Source organism: Cebus imitator, unplaced genomic scaffold, assembly GCF_001604975.1.
Source record: "Cebus imitator isolate Cc_AM_T3 unplaced genomic scaffold, Cebus_imitator-1.0 Scaffold333, whole genome shotgun sequence".
In the NCBI taxonomy this organism is placed as follows: domain Eukaryota; kingdom Metazoa; phylum Chordata; class Mammalia; order Primates; family Cebidae; genus Cebus; species Cebus imitator.
Window position 1 is genome coordinate 373404 of NW_016107648.1, and position 9850 is coordinate 383253.

The window sequence follows — 9850 nt, forward strand, 5'->3', positions numbered from 1 at the left end:
TTTTGAGACGGAGTCTCACTCTGTCGCCAGGCTGGAGTGTAGTGGCGAGATCTTGGCTCACTGCAACCTTCGCCTCTCAGGTTCAGGCTATTCTTCTGCCTCAGCCTTCCAAGTAGCTGGGACTACAAGTGCGCACCATCACGCCTGGTTAATTTTTGTATTTTTAGTAGAGACAGGGTTTCATCATGTTGGCCAGGATGGTCTTGATCTCTTGACCTCGTGATCTGCCCACATCAGCCTCCCAAAGTGCTTTGATTACAGGTGTGAGCCACTGTGCCCGGCCGGGACCCATGCCTTTGATACACCCAGGGTTATACACATTCCCTGGAGCCACTAGGACTTGCAGCTGACAGTGACATTCACAGAGGGATGACCATGAACTCACTTTAACTTACAAAACAAGTAATTCACACAAAACCACTGATGTCATCTCCATTGCTAGAAGTAGATTACAGGCTTGGAAGTCAGACGATCTCAGGCTTCCATTCTGACTCCCTCACAGGCTCTGTGGCGTTGGGTAAGCTACTTATCTTATTGAGTCTTAGCATTCTCATCTGCAGACTGGACATGATAACAGAACTCCTACAATGGAGGGTCTGTTAGGATTGGATCTGATTGTGCAAACTAAATGCTTGACAATGTGCCTGCTACATGGTAAATACTCAACAGGCGATAACTGCCTATTATAACTATTTTCTTATTCTTGTCATTAGCAATGCGCCTCGCAGCTGATGGGAGAGTACCAGCAGGTGAGAACACTGCAGCTGCATATTAACCTGTTAGAGAAAGGGAAACCATTTTTCATACATGACTCCTAATAGATTCACTTTTGTCCTTAAAAGTCATCACGCTGTGTTTCTTTTCAAGCATGCTGTAATGGAAAATTCAGTCTAACTCACCCAGCCTTCTCCTCTGCTCCCAATCAGTAGGACTTTTGCTGGATGGGGACCTGGGTTGTTCACAGGTTCTGAGCCAAAACCCAGCTTTACTTTCCTATGATAGGCAGTCCTTTTCAAGATATGATGGGTGAAAACAGCATGAGTGGTGGGGCAGAAGGAGCTAGAAATGGCTTTCTGGGCGTTGACAAGGGAAGTATTCAGTCTCGTAACAGTCTTTCAGTGGCCCACACACCTGGGCTCCATGTGGCCTATGGTCTCACCTCTCCAAGAAGCTGTTTCTCTTCACTACCCATGAGGGGCAGGAATACCTTGATTAGGGCCCCCTCTAACGGCCTTGCCATCTGAATAAATGGGAATGCTGCCCACTCAATCCTACGAGGATTTAATTAGTTTGGCTGTTGGCAGGTCCCTCAAAGAGGAAAAGAGCACAAGATTCCACTGCCGCATCCAAGCCGTGTCATCTCCGGAAGACCCAGGCAGGAGCCCCTAACTAGTCCTGCTGAGCCCAGTCTGACCCCTCCAGCACATTCTCTGTCTAACACAGAGATCCATCTAATGCAATCTCATCCCATCACTTCCCTACTTGAGTATTTTCAATTGCTTTCTCGGTCAACGCTAGGACCCAGATTCTAGCCCACAGGGCCCACGTGTCTGGCTTCTGCTGACTGGTCCAGCCTCATGCAGGCCCTTTCTGCCTTTCTGTGCCCAGTCACACAAGGGTTTAGGCAGTCCTCTGAGTGTGGGGAGCCCCTGCCCACCTCTCCCTAGCTGGCATCTTTGCTGAGAGAGCAGCTCTTCCTTCCCACCTCCCACCTGGACTCAACTTTTGCTCTTATGTTCTCAGGTTTCTTATTTTTCTCCCCTGTGGGCTTACCCCTGCCTCCTCCAGTGGGATATCAGCTGCATGAGGGAAGGAACCGTGTTTTATTTACTTCCTCGTTCCCAGCACCGACCACAGTGCCTGAGTGACACCTAATAGGGAGTTGCAAACTTTAAAAATGTCAATCTTTTATTAATACTGGAATTGCCAATGAAGAGCTCTATTTTGGCCAAGGAAAATGGAGTGGAAGTTAGTGTATTCATTTGATTGCTGTAGACCCAATTATTCAAAGGGAAAATGCAGATCTGCCTATTCCTTTAGAATATTATCCTGCCAGGAGTTATTTTCCTCAATCTTAATGTTCCCTTCATGTCATTCAATCTCCTTCTCCCTTAGAAAATGCTATTTATTACGTTCTCATCCATGAAGCCTTGGGCCTCTTTGGTGGTTATTATGTCATCGAGAGGAAACTTGTCAAAATCAAATGGAATGGAGGCAATTGGGGGAAAGGGATTTTATTTCTCATCTGGTTACCATCATTTTCTCTCTCAGGTCTAGGACTGGGATGGATGTAGGAAGGAGAAGGAGATGTCCTAAAACATGCTACTGAAATGTTACTGGCCCATATTAAATATAGAATGGGAGGGTTTAGAAATGTATAAGGCAATTGTGCTTTGCCACAATGTCCAAGCACGTGATTGATGGACCTGTCTTGATGAAGAGGCCAGTGGGGACCATTTGGGGTGCTGTTGAATTTGTGGGGTGTTTCACACACACTAGCACGCCATATCCTCCCCCAAAATTTTGGAAGTTTTAAAAAACTTGTCCTTAACCCCAGAGGGTTTGAAAAACATGTTGTAAAAGATAACATAGTCCTACTCACACAGTAAGGAAGAGCCAAGCATACAAGAAATGCTTAGAAACTGAGAAACGTTCAAGGCAGGAGTAAACGGAGGTTAAGAGAATGATCAACATAGGTTGAGGCGAATCAGGAAGTCGATCCTTGGAGATGAATCCTAGTAAGGTCTTAATGAAAATGTTGGCAATATTAAGGGGTAGAAGTATGTTTCAAGAGAGAGGAAGCCGTGAACAAAGGCATGGAAGCCTCGGCAGAATATATGAAGGGCATGCACATCATTTGCTCATTAAACTGAAATAGAAAGGTCAAGAGTCTGGGTTCTACCATTTGGCAAAGATCCTAATGATAATTGATTCAGATAAGAACATTAATGGATGCTGAGGAGTGGGCAAGTTTGAGAAACAACAGACTATTTAGATAATCTCAAAGTATCTGCCCTCTAGATGCTTAAAAACAAAGCAAAATTAATAACCCTCCAATGAAGAAACCTAGCAGATACCATCATAGCCAACTGATCAGTTAATGTTACAAGAGATGAGAAAAATCCATAGCATTTGCCTCCTGATGTGATGCAATGGGGAAAATACAACATCACATTTGTGTTATTCCTGTAAAAAAAAAAAAAAAAAGAATAGCTTAAGTCTGTTCACAGGGAAACATCAGGCAAACCTCACTTGAAAAACATTCTACAAAATAGCTGGCCTGTATTCTTTAAAAATGTCAGTATCGTGAAAGACGAAGATTGAGGAAGTGTGGCGGGTTAAAGGAGACTGCAGATACGTGACAACTGAATGCAATGCATGACCTGGGATTGTCTTTTGCTTTAAAACAAAATACTGTCCTTTAAAGGACAGCATTGGGAGAATTGGTGAAATCTGAATAAGGTCTGTTTACTAGATACAGGTATTGTATCAATGTTAATTTTTTGAATTTTGTCATTGTACTGCGGTTAGTTCAGAGACTGTTCTTATTTTTCAGAAATACACACCGAAATATGTAAAGGACCTTGTGACTCAAACAGTTGAGAAAATACATAATACTAGTGAGGATACAGATGTAGAGATAGAGATACAGGATGAAGCAAAGTGAAAAAATGTTAACATTGGAGGAATCTGGGTGAAAAGTATATGGGTCTATGAGAATTATAACATTCATGTAACTTTTCTGTGAGTCTAAAATTATATCAAAATTTAAAGTTAGGCCAGGTGTGGTGGCTCATGCCTATAATCCCAGCACTTTGGGAGGCTGAGGTGCGTGGATCATTTGAGGTCAGGAGCTCGAGACCAGGCTGGTCACCATGGTCTCTACTAAAAATACAAAAATCAGCCAGGCATGGTGGCATGTGTCTGTAATCCCAGCTACTCGGGAGGCACAAGAATTGCTTGAACTTGGGAGACATCGGCTGCAGTGAGCCATTAGGCTCTCGTCCCTTCTTGGCTCAGTGTGTAATTTTTGTTAAGTCTCTGCCCTCCTGGGTGTCCTCCTGCTCCTCCAGTTGAAGGCCTCATGGCTTACCTTTCTTGTTCTGCCTCCTCCCAGCTAATTTCCAGATTGACACCTTGTCTCCTATTCCTGAGTCGAATGTTTCTTTCGCGCTGTGCCCCGACAGCTGATCTCTTTGGCTTAACGCCCCTTGAGATCTGAGCCACCATGGAGGTTTTTGTCCAGTGTCTGGGACATTTTTTGCTGAATTCTGCTTGTGCTCCCAACAGATCAAGATAATTCACGTTTATTGAAGTCTCACCTTGTTAGCCAGACACTGGCTGGATCTTTTTCAATAACCTAAAATGTAACTTCTCCAGCGTTCGTAGTCTACTCTCACTATTATCTCCACCCACATTTCAGTGGCTCAAAGCCCTACTTCCTTGATCAGAGAAAGTTCAATATTTAGTGGATCACACCCCATGTGTTTCTGAGAAAACTCAGGACCACCTCAACATATCATGGATCCCACGTTGCTGTCCACCAATAGCTAGAGCTCGCAGAGCCAGGAGTTTTAGCTTCAAGTCTCCAACATTCTATCGATGGGGTCACTCAAAGCTTGTGGTTCCAGCTGTCTCCATTTCTTGGGTACTGTCACAGCCTATAGTCAAAGCCAGAGGTCTTGCCACCTGTGAAATAAAGAGGAAAATGCAATCTGGGTGCGGTGGCTCATGCTTGTAATCCCAGCACTTTGGGAGGCCGAGGCGGGTGGATCACATGAGGCCAGCCTGGCCAACGTGGTGAAACCCCATCTCTACTAAAACAAAAATTAGCTGGGCTTGGTGGTGTGCACCTGTAATCCCAGCTACTTGGGAGGCTGAGGCAGGAGGATCACTTGGACCCTGAAGGCGGAGGTTGCAGTGAGCTGAGATCATGCCACTGAGCTCCAGCCTGGGTGACAGAGTGACACCCTGTCTCAAAAAAAAGAGGAAAGTGCTATTTTCATGTTCCATTCAGTTTCAGTGGACATGAGGGGCATCTCACAACCAGTTGCCAGAACTCCAGTGCAATGGCATTTATGGCAAACCTATTTAAATTCTGGGTGGGGCTGAGACCTGCCATGTTATAGTGCTGAGGCCACGCCACCTCCTGAACACTCCAGCCTGGTTGCAGAGCCCACCTCCCCACACAGGACCACTCCCCCAGTGTGAGTTCCTTCCCAGCCCTTGTTGACCCTGCCTGCAAACCAAATTTTGTATATGTCTGAGACAGACAGAGATTGTGGACTTAAGCAGATATGTGAAGGTCGTTGCCTACCTCCATGGGCAAGAAACCCCTAGGGGCCAGATCCTGCCTCATCAGGAGACCCTACTGACACTGGAGGCTCAGAGAGGTTACCCATTTGAGGTTCAGGGGGTCCTGCTAGTCATAAGTGGTGGAGTCAAGATTTGAACTCAGATCTCTGGGTCTCTTTCCAGTCCACGGTCTTGTCTTCTTAAAGTGCAGCATAGCTAACAATTTGGCACATGGAGGCCTTCTTACTTGAGGCTTTGGTAGCAAACTGAGGTTTTTCTGGCCCGGCCTGGGATTTCGGAAGTACTGGGGACAATTGTCCATGCTGCTGCTGGTGACTGCATATTTAGATGATGCAGGCCTCTTGTTTTTCTTTCTTCATAGTACCTTTTTCCTCCCAAGCACTTAATTACCCAAACGTTGGAAACATCAAAGGTAGCCCATTTTTATACTGTTCTGGAAAATGCTTGGGGGAGGTGGAGGGAAAGGCTGAAACGGCTGGCAATGTGGTTTTATAGAAAGAGCGTGGGCATCAGAATCAGACAGTTCTGGGTTCAAATCTGGGTTTATTGCTTCCTATTTGAGTAAATGTTCAGAAGTTAAAGGTCTTTATTTGTAAAACAGAGAGAATACCATCTACCTCTGAGTGTTACATGAGAAACCTTATTTAAAATCATCAGTCTTGAAGAGGGCTCAGTGAAACTTAACTGTCCTCCTTGACTGATCCTTTTTGGATTATATGAGGATTTCAGCTGTCTACATTTTGCTATTCTTTCCTCTTACAGACAACCCTCAAGTCAGCTCAGAAGCAGGTCTCATTTCCATGGAGATGTATTTAAGGTAAACAAATGTGAAAAGGGGAAGCACAGACACCCATCCCCTGCGCCCACTCACAGCCAATGCACCGTCTCAGCAGAAATGTTTCCAAAGAAATGTTTCACAAAGCTTTCGGGGAAGGCCAAGGGTTCTTTCAAAGTCTTGACATGATTTTTCGTTGCATGGTTCTTGAAATGAACAATAATTCAAAACAGATAATAATGAACTTCACACAGTAATGGATCAAAAGTGGAATTACTGAGCTCAGCATTGTCTGGTATAATTAGGCTGACATGATGCTGAATCCAAATAGATGGCTTTCCGCCGCCTACTTTTGCATGTGCACTTTTATTTGCAGAACTTTTAATGGGCAGAATATTATAAGGTTTCTGGACCCCACATGGTTTCAGTTTTAATCCAAACAGCTTACTTTCTACTGAAACTGATTTTTGTCCCTTGCCTTCGTTTCTTTTTTGGCATCACTATTTTGTAAATTTCAAAGGAGAATTGCTTCCTTGAATGTACATGGAAATATAAGCACATAAATCACATGCTGAATTTACTTAACAAGGAGCAATAATCCCGCTGTCATTTCCCACTGAACGATGCCTTTTTAGGAAAAAATGCTGCAAATCCGTTAGAAGTCCAAATCCAGTGCATCCAATCAACTCACTTTTTAAAATTCCACAAAATAATTTCTCTGTTTTAAATAGCTTATTAAACACAACAGCAATCGGATAATAGATATTTCTTAATTAGACCTAGCTTTAGATCTCTTTTCAATCATGGCAGACAGCAAACTCGCTAGTCACTTTATAGGGCCGTAAACATTCATTTCAAAGTCTAATAACAGAGTGGTTTCCTCTACTCTCCCTCTAACACAAGGGCCAATTTTTGTCTAGTGAAAATCAACCCATGTCTTACACAAGACATCTGTCATCAAGATGTGGCACCTAAAATGATAAAGCAGAAATGTCACCAAAGGCAACAACTTATAAAATTATGGCTAACAAGACTTGACAATCTTGCTGTTGCATCAACCACAAAAAAGAAAGAGAAAGGGCATTGAATACAGCCTTTATTGGTTGCTTTATTAGTCACTGGTACCTGTCTTGAATTTTCCAAAGGCTCTAACAGAAGAATTAACTTGGCCCGTTTACCAAAGCACAGGCAGGAGATCCTGCACTATCAGGGATATACATAGCGGTGGTGAGAAAGATTAACAGAATGTCTAGATGTCTCTGAGCAGATGGGTTAATGCCACCATCCTCAGGGTGGGCTCCAAACCCCTAGCTAGAAGGATGTAAGGAGCTCTAGTTGATACAGAGAGAAGGTCCAGGCCGATAATTACTAACATCGCTGGCCCCATTCATCCACATTAGATCCAGAGCAGAGAATGAAGTGGAGTATTAGAATCCTTCCTGTCGCCATGCAAACAAATCTGTTAGATGAGCTCTTAGAAGCGTTGAGCAGCCCCCAAACCATAGAACTGCTAACCTTGGAAGTGGAAAATTGTAGAAGAGGAAACTGCAGCTGAAGGTGGTGAAATGACTCGCCTAAGGTCACAGAGAAACCACACCACCCTTCACCACTTGTGACTTGAATGGAAATAGTTTTTTTCTGACCAAAAAAAAAAAAAAAAAAAAAAAGAGTGAGTACACTATGTGTCAGCAAATGTTATGCCACATGCAGCTAGATCATTGCCCAACAAAGGAAACGTGGATTCACAGAACTGGCTTCCTACTTTGAACACTATTTTTCCTGTAATTGGGTAAGGCGGAGGGCAAGTTCTGGTCAAACCCTACAAAGATAAAGGGAAGCTCCGTGTTTATAGATGCATGAACTGAAGGCCCAGTGAAGACTTATCAATCCAGTATTGCTTGGGACATGCCCAACATGGAGCAGGTGTTTTGGAAAATATAGAAAAAGTATAAGACATAGTCTTTTCCCTTAAGAAAAATTTAAACAATGTAGATGATCATGAGATCAAATGCAAAGATTAGATATTGATGATCCCAAAAGGAGTTCAAAGATGGGAGAAATCACAGGATTTTGCAAAAGTCAAGGATGGCTTGACTGACCTGAGACTTGTAGGGGTCCTTGGAATTGGAGTTGTGTGGCGGAGGGAAAAGCTGGGGATATCTAAACAGGAACAAAATTTCTGAGGTCAGAATTAATATGGCCCCAGAAAGTCTGGTAAAGACACCTAAGTGGCCTAGAAGTTGACTTTAAGGACACAATGAAAACAACACTGAATCCCTAGGGAAAGGCACACATAACAAATGACTCACCAAATCATTTGGCTGAAGCATCACCAAACAAAGCTCAAGAGTCAGACCCATGTCCTTGGAAACTCATCTCTCTGGTATGTTAAGAAAAATTAAATTTGCAATTTTTAGATGTACATATGCCAGAATCATCAAAATATCATGGATTCTCCTTCATATCATAACTAATATCCTCACCTCTGTACAAAATATAAAGTTGGACCAAACTGTAAGAGGGAGGGTTGCACTTCCTACCACCACTCCCCAAGAGGAAATTGACTGAATAGTTTTGGAAGCCATTTCTAGACCCACAAGGCCCTAATTCAACAAAATAAGCTATTGCCAAAGCTATTAAATATCCAAGAAGCTATCCGAATACCTTTCCATGCTTTTGAGCATTCTTTCTCTTTGACCTTAGACATGCTATTAAATTTATCAACTCCTTCCATTTGAAGGTCTGCCCACACGTGGCCTTTCTAATATTACCTCCAATTTGCGGGGGCAGGGGATAAACGGAGAAGCTGAGGAATTATAGAGTCACCTAAATGGGAAGCTACTTCAACGCTTGCTGTACACAAAGGCTATTTATAATAGTTCTGGTTTTAAACTTGGATTTATAATGAAGTTTGAGGCAGAAAGAGCAAAATTCCAGACTGAAGAAAAATTACAGCTGGAAAAAATCATTTTAAAAAAAAAAAAAAACAAGAAAACCTTCCAAGTAGTTACTCAATTTGGGAATTTAAAGAAGATGGCAGTTTGTGTCCAAGAAGAAACTACTTTTGGGGAAATGGAAGAATGGAAAGTCTTGCCTTCAGCCTATTTTTGTAGCTCTGCCTTCAGTCGTGCACAAGGCTTTCCTCCCCACAGCTTCCAGGAAGGCACATGTGAACAGAGGCCCCAGGCCACACTTCCATGAGCCCGGTGCAAAAGCTGCAGGCAGTGAGGGGCAGGGAGAGGGGAGATGTTAGCTTGCGCCTGGACTTTGGCGCTCAGCAAACCCGTGCCCTGCCTGCCTGTCCAGCCCGCTTGTGCCTCTCTAACCTGAGTTCCAGCATCTCGCTCCAGCTCACTCAGGAGCTGTGTGTGTTGGAGGGGTGGGACGAGGCGATGTGATGGATAGAAACTCTCTTCCTCTTCCTTTCTTTTTTTGTCTTAAGTGGGAAGGAGCTTTGGGTTCGCGGTGAATCTTTGCTCAGCATGTTTGCTTGTTCTTTGGAGGTTGAAGCTATTGACTGAAGATGGCAGGTGGTATCCACCCGTGTTACCACTTCTTACCTCTGTCTAGCAGATGCTCCTCTAGAGCAGTGCACTCATGTGCTTTGAGCAAAGACTCCACTCCAGAATTCTTCCCAATCCAACAGTTCAGGCCGCCATCACCAATCAGAACCCGCAAGTGGTTTGCAACTCATTTGCCAAGATAGAGAGAAAGAAAAAGGAGAGCAGGAAGGAGGAAAGTAACATATTCTGAGCACCA